Source organism: Oryzias latipes, chromosome 1 (assembly GCF_002234675.1).
Source record: "Oryzias latipes chromosome 1, ASM223467v1".
Lineage (NCBI taxonomy): Eukaryota > Metazoa > Chordata > Actinopteri > Beloniformes > Adrianichthyidae > Oryzias > Oryzias latipes.
Genome location: NC_019859.2, coordinates 12,173,365 through 12,190,282, shown reverse-complemented (window position 1 = coordinate 12,190,282; position 16,918 = coordinate 12,173,365).

Genomic DNA, 16,918 nt, shown 5'->3' with positions numbered 1-16,918 from the left:
AAAATAAAGCAGAATAAAAGCACAGTTGGCTTGTTCAAGCCCCAGACAATTGGTTTTGATGCAGGATAAACATTTTATTCATTACCTCTACCAGCTGTTTCAGGTTAGTTTCAAAGTGTTTCTCACACTCTTCTCCTCTTATGTTGGATTGTTGCATTTGGAGCACCTCTGAGACTCAAATGCATGTTTTGTTTTGCAAATACTTAACTGAAAAAGGTCCACTTGGATGGGGTGATTTGACTTGATGTTGACAGTGCGACCAGCATCCATTTCAGACAGCTGAACACATGAGACAAGCTGGAAAGAGGTGGTCATGTTTGTATGCAAAGGGTTGATGCTCGCAGGTTTGCTGTTGGCCAACAGCCTGGCAGAAACAACAGACTAAATCTGCGTGTTCGCCAACAGAACTCCAGGTAGCAAGTTCACAATCAGCACAGCACACATGGCAAATTCTGTTAATTTTATAACATGTGATCTGAATACTGCATACATGCATGGGTCAGTTTGTTTTCTTTTTGTGAATTTGGTGTCTTGTTTTTAGGAGGGGCATATTTGCATTTATAACTATCTAGAAACAATAAATCTGAGTTCAGCCCATCCACATAAAGAAATACTGAAAAAGTAAATTTTTAAATAAAATAATCAGTATACTACTACCTTATAAAGATTTATGTTTGATAAAAATAAAAACATGTTTATTATGTGACTTGTGTTTTCCCTGCTTAACTTCTCATTGCCTGTATTCTCAAAAACATTATGTTAAGAAAAATCCTAAAAAAAATCATAAATTCCTTCTGTTTGTCTTCCAGCTTTAGGTGAGAGACATCAGGCTGGGAATGAAGTTTTCACAGCAAAATTATCATATGTTTTATTTTTGTTGCAGATCAAATATGTTTCCAGATCTATACGTTTTATTTCTTTGTTTCATTAAAATTGTTTTGCCTTTTTATTATGTTTTTCTAAAGTACTTTGTGGTTTTTTACCTGTAAAAAGAGCTATAAACACATTTCTTCTTCTGTCATTCCACAGATTCTTGTGTCTGAGCATGTGCAAAATGTATTGCCAAAGATTCGGTTTAAAATATTTTGTGGTCTTTGTTTTTGTTCGTATTTGGCTGTACAGATGGTACAACTATACATAATCCAGTCATGATCACATTTACAATAAGACAGAGAGGCAGGAAATGATGTAACTTGAAAAGATTTCTGCTTCTTTTGTGATATGGATTTTAAAATGATGTGCAAGACATTTCCGTGACTCTCAGGGCAAAGTTTCCATGTTCTTGTTTGGTCTTCTGTGAATGAAAATGGTGTTTTTGGTTCTTGTAGCATTTTTCTCATGATGGCAAAACAATGTAAAGAAAATTAAACTGTAGCCAGCTCCTAAATGCTATAAAAACTGTTTTTAAAAAAGGTAAAATAACCTTCACATACTTTTTTTTAAAATTTTAGACTATTATTAGTAAAAAAACATTTGGTTAAAAATATATTATTAATGTATTACTTAAGTACATGAAGGGAGGTATTCTAAAAAATTCTAAAAACCAAGTCTTACTGAAATAATGTATGTTTTACAGTTCAAAGTTCTACAAGCAGACCATCCCCACAATTTATATGTAAGAAGACAAACCTATAATGGTTTCACTTTTCTGAGAAAATACTTTTCTTTTTATTGTTACATCAATTCCTTGTTTCCTGCTTTCTTCTAACAGCTTTTTCCCATGGTGGTTTCCCTTCAGATTCAGAGGATGTTTGGCAAATTCAAAGACTCAGGTTCTTTGAGATGGTGTGCACGTGTTCACTGCGGTGAGATCTAGTGTTTTCAACACAGATAACAGATCAAAGGTAATTTCAGAACACATCTCTAGAAACACGATTTCATAAACAAGCTTATAATATCATCTCATTTAAATACTGTGAATACAGACACCTATTAGTGGTGTTGCCACAGTAACTGCAGCCTTCTGTTTCTCAGAAAGTACACTTGATGACATGATCAATGAAACACAATAGTTTATCAAAAGCTCTGCTGCTTGACACCAGTATGGTAATGGTATGTTCACATAGATCCATGTAAGTTTTTATAAATTACCTTTTCATTGTGCTTTTCAATCTACACTACACCTTGACTATATGTATCCATTGAAAAAGATAGTCTCATGTAATTTTGCTTTTTGCGTTATTGTTCATGTACATAACCATAAGAAACACTGCAATTTAATTAAATTAGTTAAAAACAGGTTTTTTTAGGCTTTTTTAGCTTGATATCTGGCTATGAAATTATGTGTTTTAAATTAAGCATAGTCTAAAGACAAAGTTCTAAATTCCTGATGCTTCCAGACTAAGGTCACATACCATCTGCCACCATGCGATGATCTAAATGCAAGTTTTCGGCAAACTCGGCAGGTGCTTGCACTGCGGCATTTGTAATTGGGAGGCGGCAGTTGCATTTTAAGAAAATATATAAATTTCATGGTGACCTGACATTGGTTAGTGGCCACCCAGGCACACTTGGAGATCGTGCGGTGGCAGTCCAGAGACGGGTAGGCTGCAGCGCAATATTTGAATCTTTGACCCTCCTGCCACCATGCTGCCGTCCCACAGACACCATTTGAAATCATACAGTAGCAGCGTGGGCACTAGACGAGGGCTGTTAACATAGGCCAAGGGCCTGGCGTTGACCAGACAACAATCTGGCGATCCCAGCAACAGAGGGTACTGCATATAAATAAGAAGACGGCCTTGATGTTGCACAAAACTCATCATGGCGCTGTTAGCACCTCAGCAACTCCAAGACCTGCATCTTGACGAATTGCAGTTGATGCTGAGAAGAATACAAAGAAGACAAAAAAATTGTGCTTGCTGCACTACTGATAGAGCAACATTCACAAGATGGGCAAAGAAAAATAAGTTGTCGGGTGAGGCCATGGTTGCAGTGCATTGTTGCTTGGACAATATATAGACTGTCTATATACCCCTGGGTGGCTGGTGGCCGGCGAGATTTAGACAATCAGAGCTGCTGGCCACCAATCCAGCTGCCATCACATTGTAGCCGCCCAGTTTCATAATGACCTCATCCTTGCATGACTGACTGACGTCTGACTGCCGCTGTCTAAATTTATAACCATGCCAACGACTTTTTTAGCACCTAATCTTGAAGCTTCTGCCATAACCTTGCCATTGCGTGGTGCCAGTTGTATTTCTGTGGACCTCTCTCTGACCTCTAATCAGAAGATTGCAGGTTCTGCACACCCATGTGTCATAGTGACAGGATTGCATTTCTAATTAGAAATGGTTTGTAAAATGCATGTTTTTAATTTTTTTTTAATTTAACCACAGCTGTTGTGAAAGTATCTACTGTATGATTAGGATTGAAATTATTTGCCCTCTACTTTTTCTTTACATAGTCATATATATATAGTTGCACGGTGGCGCAGTGGTTAGTGCTTTTGCCTTACAGCAGGAAGGCCTCTTGTTCAAGTCCCGGCTGGGGGACCAGAAACAAAACATCAATGGGGACCTTTCTGTGTGGAGTTTGCATGTTCTCCCGTGTATGCGTGGGTTTTCTCGGGCTTCCTCCCACTATCCGAAATCCTGCTTCATATTTATTGGTTGCTCTAAATTGTCCATAGGTGTGAATGTGAGTGGGCATGGGTGTGTGTGATTGTGGCCCTGCGATAGATTGCAGACCTGTCCAGGGTGCCCCCTGCCTTTTCCCGCAAGTGGTCGGGATAGGCTCCAGCAGCCCCGTAACCCTGAAAGGGATAAAACGGATTAGATGAATGGATGATGATGAATGAATAGTCACAATATTTGTTTTCAGAATTGTCAGAGGTTTTCATAAACAATAAAAAACTATTTTTTATTCTTACCTTGGTAGAAGTCTATTTCTGGTTTGATTTATTTACAATATTATTGCCTTCCATTTGAGTTAAATGTGTTTTTCCTAAGTATTGCAAATGTTTTTTTAAGAAATTACAAAGTTGTAAATTATCTACTATAAAAGAACAAAAAAAATTTTTCATGAAAGGCTTCCTGCAATTTCAAAGAACCATCTGAAGTTAGTGTTTGGTCAGTTACAGAATGCTAGTTCATAGAGACTTGATCATTTGAAATGGCTCGTTAATCCTCTGGAGAGGCGGCTCTGACTCTGAACACAGACGCAGCTGCTCATCCGCGCTGTTGTGGTTGAATTCGAGGTGGAGGATGTGGTTAATGTTCAGATCACGGCTGCCTGTGCGGTTGAATCAATTATGCTTTGTCTGCAGCTGCAGTAATATGGCTTTATGTTACAACCTCAGCATTTGCCGCGAACTAACTAACAGAAAAAATTCACCACACAGTTCTAAAATGTAAACACTTATGATATTAATATGACAGCTGTATGAATAAAAACACATATATTCCTTAATGTAAAGCTCAAAGTTGCAGACTAATAAAAAATCTAATTCAACCCCACGATAGGCTTACAGTATAAAAAAAAGGATAAACAGCAGACTGAGATGGAGTCATTCCTTGATTTTTTTCTTTTTGTTTGTTTCATATAAAAACCAGTGACATGTTTTAAAAAAAACACTAAAGAGATTGTTTGCAACAATTCGTTGTTTTTTTTTTTATAAATAAAAACTCTTGCTCCTTCTTAAACACTCACAAAAAAATAAAAAGATAAGAATCATAATAACAGGTTTTACCCCTAAACTGTTTTTTCAGATTCACTGTTTACTGTGTAAGGTCCTTCAGTTCATCTAAAGTTAATCTTCTTGATCTTTGGATCCTTTGGCACTCTTGACAAAATGGAACGGAAAAGAGTCCAATTGCAAAAAAAAAAAAAAAAAAAGTATTTTTAATCATTTTTTTTCTAATTGCTAGATTTCCTAATTATTATGGATACAATTTTATGAACATCATCAATTTATTCACACGTCACTTCTAGATTGAGTGTTTTGACTGGCAGTTGATTGTGAAGTCTTTAAGTTTATTATGACCACAGAACCAAAAGTCCTGCCTTAAATCCTGTACTTCAGTGGGTCACTAACACTCACAGCAGTCCCTCTAGATCAGAGCTTTTTTAATCCCTGTCCATTTGAGCCAATGTTCTGCTCATTTCCATCCACCCTTGTCTTTGTTGCCTTTACTTGGTAAGATACACTGCACTACAACCAGGTACAATATTTTTTGCACAAGTCCTTAAAATACGGTATATAGTAAAATAGTTGTTAGTAAAATGTTTAAAATAAATACAGTCCAACACTGCTACACATTAGCGTATTTACGATAACTTTCAACCTTCTGAGTAACATGTAAAAAAACACAGTCCGATACCGCTATTGGACTGACATTTTGACTGAGCGCAGTGTCTCTTTCAACATAGCCTTGACATCAGTAAACACAACCAGAATTAATCCAAATGTAGGCACTCCGGAGGCGAACTGTCATTGAAAGAAAAGGCTTTAAAGAACGCCTTATATTACGGAAATGCCGTAATCAGTACCAGGTGGGGGCAGAAATATCTTAAAGTTGAGTTCTGAGATTAAACACCCCTATTTTTAGGATGTGGTTTGCTCCATTAAGCAGACCGCATGTCATTTAAAGTCATTCTCTGGTGTTTATTTATATGGTCCTAATTGTATACTGATACAACTTTGAGATAAATTTGACTTCAATTGCTCAAATGCAACCAATTACAAAGCTAGTTCAGCTCAATCCAGTTAACGATGCTTTCATCATTACCTTGTTTATGACCTGAGAAAATATCTGCTACAAAGTGGCCAACAACACAATGCACAACAGCAGTGATAAGGTATGCATGTACATATGTACGGTGTGAACGGCATGCATATGGTCTTCCTAGTCACCTATGGTTTGTTTTAGTGCAGAGCAGATGGTTTTACAAGGAAAATAATACGACTGCTGTGGTAACACGTTAAGGGAACTGTAATTAGGAGCCTGCCTGCGATCCCTAACCCAAGTAAAAGAAAAAACATGGCCAACAATCTACCAGCACAGGACACGGGAGCTCCTTTTGTGCAGACTGTCTACATAATTTTACTGATTTTAGATTGTTTTAACATTGTAAAGCACTTTGTGAGTCGCTCTCTGAGAAAAGTGATATATAAATAAAGATTTACTTACTTTACTTACTATAAAAGAATTTCAACTAACAAGTCACAACATTATGGACTGTATGAGAGTATCTGGAAGTTAAGATCTGAGCTCACAGAAATGAACCAGCTGATAGGAAATATGATGTCAGTGGCACTTTGTCAGTCCACTGACGTTTCACACCAACAACTTTCTACTCTTGGACACCTGCCAAATATTTCAATTTCTGCAACAGTCTCGTAGTTTGGCGCAACTGACACCACCGAGGGTGACAGCAATGTTGTACAGATACAATGCCCCTACAACGGCTTGGTGCCCGAAAAGCCACAAATCCAAGCTATCCAGAGGCAGTCACAACTCTTCAAACTCCAGGTACCAGTGAACACAGGACCCTGGTTCACCCCTTCTCACTGAACCCATCATAGGCGGAGGTGACATGCCCCAACAAGAGGATTTGTACAACTCAACTGAGCACTACAACCCCAGTAAACCTTACTCTCTCCTCTCTAACCACTACTCTTATCTGTCAGGAAAGGACCAACCACTCCACTTCTGTGCCAGCGAGGTCCACTTGGTCACTTGGACATGGCCGAGGCCGGCCTAGAGCTGCCGTTCCCCCGCAGCTGCTTCATCGCTAGGGCTGAGCACCAAGGTGAGACGCCGCTGGTTGGTACACGAGGCTGTGATCCGGCCCTCGAGCGAACCTCTTTGGCAATCACTCTCTCCCCATTCAAAGTCACAGATCTCCGCAGGGCCAGATACCAAGTCAACACTCCACCGGACATAAACAGGTAGAAGCGTCGCACTCGTTTCTTCCCCCTCTATTCCCGCACACAACGTTGACAGTTAGATATTCCATAACAAGAGACATTTGCTTTGCTAATGCCACCACCTGGTGCTATCATGGTGCTATCATGGAGTGAACAACCACAAAGACGGGAATCTGAACTCACTAAGAAAGACTTCCTCCTTCTTTTTGACATTTTGAAGAGCAATGACAAATCCAGTTGTACTGCTCTTTCAATGATTCTGAGTTTTATAAGTTAGCAGAATTATTACTTTGCCTCCCATACATTAAAGACTGACTAACTCCTAATTAACTTCAACTAAATGAAAAGAAAACAGAAAAACCTTAATGTTTGCAAATAAACATCAAGTGACCTCTATTAAACCTCACTGAGGTTCTCTGGGCTCCTCCTGCAAATCTACCCTCAGAGACTTTGGTGTAATGTTTGACCAATCTATGTCCTTTAGCAATTATACAAAATATTTGGTCAAAAACTGTTTTTATCACTTGAGAAATATTTCTAAGCAGAGAAAAATGATAACCAAAGCTGACCTGGAGATTGTAGTCCATGCTTTTATTTAATCTTGCTTAGATTATAGGAACCAGTAGAAGGGCTTATATTTTACCAGTTTTATCCTTTTACATTGGTTACCCATTCATTTTATAGAATTGGCTTTGAAATTTTAGTTTTGTTTTTTAGAGCTCTTAACGGCCAGGCCCGGATTTGATTCCCCATCTGCTTGTACCCTATGTCACTAGCCGCCCCCATCAGTCATCTGCTTTGAACCTACTTTCCCTAAGACTCGTTACAAAACTGGAGGTGACCTCACTTTCCAAGCAGTAGCCCCAAGATTGTGGAATACCCTGCCCTTATCCCTTCACCTGACTGGCAGTGTCAAGTCTTTTAAGAAACAGCTGAAGACGCTGGAGAGCTTTTAGTTAATAGTTCTGTACGGTGTTATATTTATTGTTTTAATCTGTTTTACCTAACCTTATTTATTTACTCTGTAAAGCACATTGTTATTTTATCTGTGAAAGTTGCTATTTAGAATAAAGTAACTACTACTAATTATAAGAAAGCTTGGAAAGACATGTTGGCCATCTCCTTATGTTAATGTGTGAAACTAATGCCAGACAGAAAAAGCATTGAAAGTGACCCTCTGTTCTACTCAATCCCAAGATGTGCATAATTTTAACAGTGGACAACGGAACTTGTTAATGAAGGAATAATAGAGTTTGTGTCATATGAGGTTGTTCCTTTAAGAGTACATTTTCCATTCTTAAAAATCCGGGAAAGGCCTAAGGTGTTTATGTCAAAAAATATATTATTATTTTTATTTATGTATATGTAGCAAAAAAGAAAATCATCTTCCCTGTGTTCTTTTTAGGAAATGTGACATTGTTACCTAAATGTTAAATATCAAAATATGTATAGTCTTGAATTCATTATGCTAATAATCAAGGCTCAATTGAGTTTTCTTGTCTTGAAATTTTAAACATAAATCCTCTTTAAAGTGTATTAAAACATGCAAATGGACCCAGACCTTCAGAGACCCAATAAGCTGTGTGGGTTATTTTTAAGGCACTTTATATTATCCAAATAAATTATTACAAACAATAATGAATGATGAATTAATCTTTTTGTGGTAAATAAAAATGCAAAAGAGGATTAGCAAAAAAAAGACTCAAATAAGTCTAGACTCATAAATTAAGAGCAATAAATAAAGTATGAACACAAGGCAATGCAGTACAAAATCGTAAAGATATATGTACTGGTCATTTTATTAGGTTCACCTTGCCAGTACCTGGTTGCACCCCTTTTGCCCTCAGAACCACCTTAATCCATCGTGGCATCGATTCAACAGGTACTGCAAATGTTCCTAAGAGAATTTATTCCATATTGACATGACAGCATCACACAGTTACTGCAGATTTGTTAGCTGTACATCCATGATGCCAATTTCTTGTTCCATCACATACCAAAAGTCTTCTATTGGGTTGAGATTTGATGACTGTGGAGATCATTTCAGGCAAGTGATCAGATTGTCATGTTCAAGAAACCAGTTTGAGATGATTACAGCTTTATGACATGACACATAATCTTGCTGGAAGTTTTTGATTATGGTCATTACATGGCAGCACAGTGGTGTAGGGATTAGCACTTTCATCTCACAACAAGAAGTTCCAGGTCTGAATCCCAGCTGGGATCTTTTTTAGTGACATTTGCATGTTCTCCCAGTGTGTATGTTGGCCTTCTCCAGGGACTCTGGCTTCTTCCCACATTGTAGGTCAATTGGTGCATTTGAGTTGTCCCTAGGTGTGAATGAGATTGGTAAACCAACCAGGATGTACCCTGTCTTCACCCAATAGTAGCTGGGATAGGCTCTGGCTACCCTTTGACTCCAAATTTGATTTAGTATGTTTACAAAAAGGATGAATGAATGTTTATCACACCGCAAAATATCTCTAGATCTGAGATTATATTATATTCACTACCACAGGGCTACATGGTGGTGAGATAGCTTATGTGCTAAAATAAAAAAAAATTAAAGTCCCATTAGTTGTGACACACCAAGGTGTTGAAAATTGTTGACCCACCCCCTGGGGGAGTGGTGACAGTTTGGAAGTTTAACCCCCCAATCCAACCCCTTAATACTGAGTGTCAAGCAGGTAGGCATTGGATCCAATTTTTAGAGTCTTTGGTATGGCTGAGCCATGGATTTGAGCTCATGATCTTCCAGTCTAAGGGCAGACATTACCACAAGGCCACGTTCTTTTCATGCATGCATGGGTTTTCTCCAAACATATGCTTAATTGGGGACTAAATTGTCCCTTAGGAATGAGTATGTGTGTGTCTGTTTGTGTGTGGATGTCATGCCTTGCTGAACTGTCCAGGGTGCACCTTGCCTTCTCTTTGCAGCGGCTGGGATTGGCTCCAGCAACCCTGTGAGCCCACATTGGTCTGCTGATCCCTTTTGCAAGAATTTGAAACACAAACACTCAAATATTTCCTCCCAGTTGACAATAGAAAAACTGTGAACAACTGTAAACAAAAAACTGAAAACAGATAGAATAGAAAAGAATGGAATAGAGTAGAATAGAACTTTGTTGTTCTCATTAAGGGGAAATTAATGTGTTGGCATTTATCTTTTAAAAACAACAAATAGATTATAAATAACATGAAAAATACAAGTAAAAATTAATAACAACAATGATTATTGTCCAGTGTCCACTAGGCGTTGTGGAACCTAACAGCTGACAGGAAGACAGATGTGAAAGCGCTTCTTCCTACAGCGAGGTGTTAAAGTCTCTGACAGAAGGAGCTCCTTAGTGAACCGGCAGTCTCATGCAGAGGATGATGATGAAGAGGATTGTCTATGATGGATTCCACTTTCACGAGCAAAGGATCATGTGCTGAACAAAATTCAGTAGCAGTTGGCAGAAGCAGATCTTTATCTAAATTGATACCTAATAATAATATTAAAATTTGTGAAAAAAATAATAAAAAATCCCAGTGTTTATGGCATTCCTAAATGTTATTAAGTTTATGTGCAGTTGTAATTTTCCAGGAACCTAGTTGTGTCACCTTGGCTTTATCTTGTAGGAATGAATTAGTGTTGTAAGTAAGCAAACTTTATGGTTCTCTGATAGTTTTACCTCACTAAGATGAAAATGTAGGTTTTTTCTAATGATAATGTTGGTTGTGTCTCTTCTTTGCACAAAGCAAAACTAACCCATAAGCTATGGTCACATCTGGCTCAGCAACGCAAGTCCAAGTAACCACTCCCAATGAAGTGAGGCACCTTGCACTCAAGCGGCCTCTTCTATTGAAAAGTCCATGTAGTTTTTAAGTTCGTTCTCAGGCTCTACGTGCAGATTGGGCGTTCATTAATTGAGTGCTGGAAATTCAACGAGTTGAACTTTCAACTGCTGGAACATAAAACATCTTAAATTTGACCACACAGGGACGGTAGTGGCAAATGGGTAGCGTCCTTTTCAAAACCCAGAAGTGCCAACCGTTGTGAACATCCCACTGTGCAAAGTTACGTTGTAAAGACATCGTTCCAATATCTTCATCAACATTGGGTGTCGGTCTGCTATGGAGGAAGAATTCTATGACAGGCGACGTGTTTTTTTTTTACGTTCGGCTAATGTTAAGAATCAAAAGTCCACATGACATTTTCACAAGGGCTAATTGTAGTTGAGATGTGATTGCGATGTTTTTTCTATCCATCTTCAAAGTCTGTGTCCGTCCCCTAAGGGTGCAGAACGTAAAAAAAAAAAAAATTCCTGAGCCATTCCCACAAAGTGCATATTGAAATCATTCATATATTGGAATAGAGGTGTGAAAGAAAAGCCTGGAGCAAGAAATGCACCGCTTTGACATTTCGCACCAACCCTCTTCCAAATGTGAGTACATGCGCTAGTATCAGGTAGCGACAGTTCAGTGTGAACACCATATGCTGAAAGCACCTTCAAGAACCTATATTCAGCTCGTTCTTGAACTTGCATCACTTGCTGAGTGTGCACGTAGCATGCTTGCAGAAAAAAATGAAATTTATTATTGAGAGGGGCTTCCTGTACTTCAGTACTGATTTGACCCACTGTGACACTTACTATTTTTTTTTCTTTTTCAAAAGACGATCCCAACAAAAAAAAGTGTATTTTATTTAACATTGAAGATTATATGTAATGTGTTCCCAAACACTCCTATTTGAACTGTATCTCTCATTCCCTCAGAGGCTTAATATTTTTTATCTGCCATTAACCAAAAAAGAACAGTAATTTATATAACGCATAGCCACAGAGGATAAGGCAACAAAATTGGTACCATTAAATAGGGTTTTCAGAGATGAAATTAGTTTTCATGCAATTATGAGTCTCCACTAATTCTTGACACACTGGCACCAAGCATGGGGGGAGGGGAGGGGAGGTGGGGGAGGGGTGCAGGGTTAAAATTCGCGCGAACACCCACACAAGCACACCTCCGCCTTCTTTCATGCACACCCACATGCATTTGAACACCCAACCGCAGGCATGATTGAGTGTTGTTAGTCTTGTTAGTACCTTGTCGTCACAGGAGAATGTAGTTAATTAAAAGTGCATGTGATGTTTATTAAGTTTGCTAGCAAGACATCCGCCCACACTTCCTCAAATCTTTCTCTTAACTTCATTAGTTGGAGCCAACGCTCACAGATTCAGAAACCCTCTGATTGCTTTCTCACCCTCCCAGCCTAACAGAAGTAGGGATTATTTTAAAAATAAAACCGCTTTCTTTTTTACTTCACAAAATGCAGAAACATGTTTGCATATTTGAATCGCGATCGGAGTGTTTTTGTGCGATCGGTAACGTCGACACATGTAAGTGTGAATGTCCTTTGATTGAGGATGTCAAAGGTGGTTGCCTACGCAGCAATTAAAGGTGCCAGGAGGGAGAGTACGTTTGAATATAATGTAATTGTGGTATCTGTGAAGGAGTTTTTAATAGAGGTGCAGAAACAGATGGCACGCATTCATTACAGCGTAAAAGCTTAACACATCTGATAGCATGTTTCTCTCTCTGTCGATCTTAAATCAAACGTTTTTCTTTTTTTCCAGCCCTTCTCAGACACAAAACTTTCACATGCAATGCGTTTGGATACAACCCACGACCTCTTAACCGCTTTCTGGGTCATGTTTTACTTTTTTTTTTTTCCCCCTGCAAGGAAGCACATTAATCAGATAGTGTAGTATGCAGGGCCTTTATTCTGCAGAAAACACTCAAAACCCACTTCAACACCAGAACAGGGTTTAGTTCTAAATGTGCTCCCTGCTTTGAAAAGGGTATCATTCGCTCAGGGGAAGCTGTATGGAAGCTCTTATGCACTTCAGAACTATAATACCTCACTCAAGGAATTGAAATATTAAAGCTGCTATCCTGTCATAAAGAAAAGTCCTGAAAAATACGAGATTTTATCCTTTCCCACCAGTCCACCCTCCCCTTGGTTCCAGTTTCTTTTTAGAAGAGATTGAAAAGTCTCTTAGAGTCTTCTGTCTCATTTCTACGCCTGTCACAGATCTCTACAGTGTATAAAAAAAACGTGCTAGGAAGAAGGGGTGGAAAGTGTGTATGGGGGGTGGGGGGTTGTAGATCAAACACTTTATAATATAGTCCAATGAAGCTGGGAACTCCAAACGCTATTACTTGCAATGATACGCTGCCAAATCACCATCAGAACCTCCCTGTCAGCTTTTCCCCAAAATCGACTTCATTTTTTAGACAAAAGAGGGTTTTGACAGTTGCAGGGTGTGGCTGAAAGAAAGGGGGGGCTGCTAGGATGTTTAAAAGAGGCAGAATAAGAGAATGGAGGGGAGGACGTTAGAAGAAAAGGAGGAGATGAGACGTAATTGTCTCTATTCTAGACAGGGGAAAGATGAGGAGGGGGAGTAAAGGGAAGAAGATGGGGAGGAGAGGTATTAAAAGAACACCATGTGGCTTTAAAAGGTCATCCATGATATCTATGCAGTCAGGCTGTTATGGATACACTTTATCCACCAGCCTGAATGTTTTTCTACTTTTTTTTTAAGGTGGTGTTGTGGCACACTTTCTATATTTTCCGTTCACATATTTTCACCCTCCTGCTGTCTGTTTGAAACTGTCAACACAGCCCTGGAAAAGTGCTAATTCCTCACAGGATGGAGAGGACAAAAAGTGAAATGAGCATCTGCTTCAGAGGCAACAGCTCCCTTTGACCTGTCTGTACAACTCCCCTCTATCGGTCTTGTATCGCTGATACCGGAATCCATAAGTGGCTAACCTTATCCTAACCTCTGTTTAGCTTTTTTTTCTTCATCTGCCTCCCCCTCCTGTTCCAACAGCCTTTCAATCAGAAGACCCAGAGGATGTTTATCAGCAAGCTTTTTCTATTTTCTTATCTGCCTTTACTCTCCGCTTCCTGTTAAAATCTCCTATCGTGCCTTTTTCTGTTTTGTTCATACTCATCAGCAGTTCTCCATCCCTTTCATGATGCCCTTTTTCTAATTTGGATGAAAAAAGGTGCTATCATTGTGCAAATACATAGTCATTCCCCCTTGCTTAACTCATTTTTATTGCTTCCCACATCTTTCCACCCTTCTGTCCTCTTTGCCTTATCCGATCCCTCTTAAGTCCTTCGGTCCCACCTTCTTCTTCCTTTGCTTCATCGCGCCCAAAGCTTTCCTATCTGCACCTAACTTGAATCCCCACACTCCCTTCATCTTCAGTAACTTATATCACCCCTCCCAACTTTTTCCTTTTACCACCGAGCCCTCTTGACTGTCCTCTGCTCTCCTCTCTCCTTTACTCTCAACCTTTCACATTTTGCTGCAATGCCGTCAGTGAAGCCGTTTGTAAAGATAAGCAGCCCCAGTGTGGAGCCATCAAATTTCTGACAAGATACAGCTCCATATGCTGAGGTGGGGCTCACCGCCAGGCACCCATTGAACCTGTCAGGGAGACACTGGCAGCTCAGGGCACAAGATGGCTACCAGGCAGACTGTGCGGGATTCACTGGGAGACTGAATCATCGTTTTCACACCAGAATTTTGGCCTTGTTCACCTCTAGAAGATAGTTTGGGATTTTTAATTAGACAATGCTTTAGTTACATGCATCCATACGGGAAGTTGAATCACACGGGTGCTGTGGATAGTTGGGTTGTCCGAGCCATTGAAAGATTATAGAAAGAAGTGGCTGCATCTGATGCTACGTTCCCACCAGGCATGTGGCATCATGGTGTTCACACTGGACATCCAGTGGCTTTTGCTGCTGTTTACTACCGATGTCCACCACCAACAGTTGGAAGAGGCTTGGCGCAAAATGTAGAAGCAATGTTAATTTCATGAATCTTGCTTCAGATTTTTACTTTCAAAGCTCTGTCCCGAAATATGAAAGACTTGGTGTCATGGAATTTCGTCCGGGCACAAAGTATAATTAATAGTTTCTCCTCTATGATTATTTATCAAAAGGCTGGCACTTCCGTGAATTAAAAGGGATGCCACCCACTCGTCAATAACAAATCGAAGTGCTTGATTAGTTGAAGCTGAACCTGGTTTAACTTTCAACATGCCTTCAATACATTCAATACATGTCGTAGACACCTATGTAGCTACGTGTGAATGCAAGAGTTTTGAACGCAGAAGCCCGAAACATGCGTTTACGCTCATGTAGATAGACTTTTATTTATTTCCATGGCGTACTTAAGGAAATGGAATTCCATGGAAATGGAAAGTACGATAGTCATTCGGTTGTAAGTGTATTGTCAAGTATTTGTGAAGTACCTATGACATATGAGTGATGCTTTTATCCAATGACCTTATGCAATACTAGTTGTTAGAAAGGTACTGGCTTCAAACTGACCGAACCCATTGATGCTATGTGCATAGGTGTACAGGTGATATGGTGGCGCCCGTAGGATACCCACACATACCATGCTGTGATTGTTTAATTTTCTCATTCAAACAACCAGATTGTGTGCAAACAGTGTACCCCTATCACTTGAACAGCACTCCCTGCACAGTCTGCAGGGTTGGAAAGGGGGTTGACAAAATGATAAATCCACGTGTCTCACCTACTTCACCTTTACCTACCCTTGTGTGAAGTTTTATGTTTGCTAAGACCTGTTGCACTACAGCTCACAAAGCAATCTACAACTTTGGTATTTAGTGCCAGCTACACACGTTTGCTCTTTTTTTTTTGCCTGCAGCCAGCGCGTGTCCACATGTCAGAGCAGTTGTGACCATAGACTTAAGCAGCTGCACATTTCCAATCACATACTCACTCAAATACACGACTGCCTCCTGCCTGATGGGTTGTGTTGGTCTTGCAGATGGGATTTTGGTTCTCACCAATTAGCAAAGCAAAAGAGAGAAATCCTAAGACACAAAGAGGCCAAAGTCACAAAGGGCTCTCGAGCAAAGATCATAAGCAATCAGCTCAGATCAAAGTGCCAACAAAGGCCAGATGACAGATGTGTTGTACAAACATCTGATCAGCCATCTCCTTTAACAAACTCTAGCTATTTTTCTCAAGGGCTCAGACTGCTTATGAGGAGGTGGTGAGCTAAGGTGTTGAGATAAAATCATGACTTGTTGGACTTCAAAAAAGTGATCTGAGAAATTGGGATATTCTGAACTATGGCTTCAATTTGCCCTCAAAGGAATCCAAAAACTAAAATTCTGATTTTTAATTTAAGGGCAGTAAAATGAAAAATGTGTATGTTTTGTTTTTATTAAAATATCTTGAAATAACTTTGATGGCAGACTAACAAAATTACAGGAATTAGACACAGATGTGGAAATGCGTCATCTCCTTCTTTCTCTTTCGGCTTTTCCCATCAGGGGTCGCCACAGCGAAACAACCTCTCCTTCGAGGATGAATCGCATGGTTAACTTGGCAATGTTTTTACGCCGGATTCCCTTCCTGACGCAACCCTCTCAATTTATCTGGGCTTGGGACAGAAGCAGAGAAGGTAATAGGGAGCAGCCTGGATTCGAACCCTGGTTTCACAGATGGAAGGCGCTGCAAACCAGCACAAGCTAAACTGGCTCCAGCAAATGCAGCATCTCATAATAATTTAAATATTTTAAAGTGTTTTGGAAATCCAGTAACCCTCTGACCCTGAACAGGAATATATCAGGTTCAGAAGATAGATGGATGGGTATTATGAATAATAGGAAAAATATATAAATTAGAGATAGGCCAGTGTAATTTTAATTAGGGCGATACTGATAAACGATATTTTTCCCTACAACTATGGCCGATCGCTGATATTTGCCGATACACAAAGTTAACACAAAGTTTATATTTCCTTTTTGTTCCTTTATTAGAATATGCAGAACTTTGCTTTTGCTATTCTGTCACATTGTATTTGACCTTTTTATCATACAGTAAGAGATCTCAAAGGAACAAGTATCGCTTTAAAACTTTCATATAAATATATCTGAAAACATTTAGACCATTCATTAACTATTGGACATAACTGTAAACCACAAGCTTCCCATGCCCATAGATCT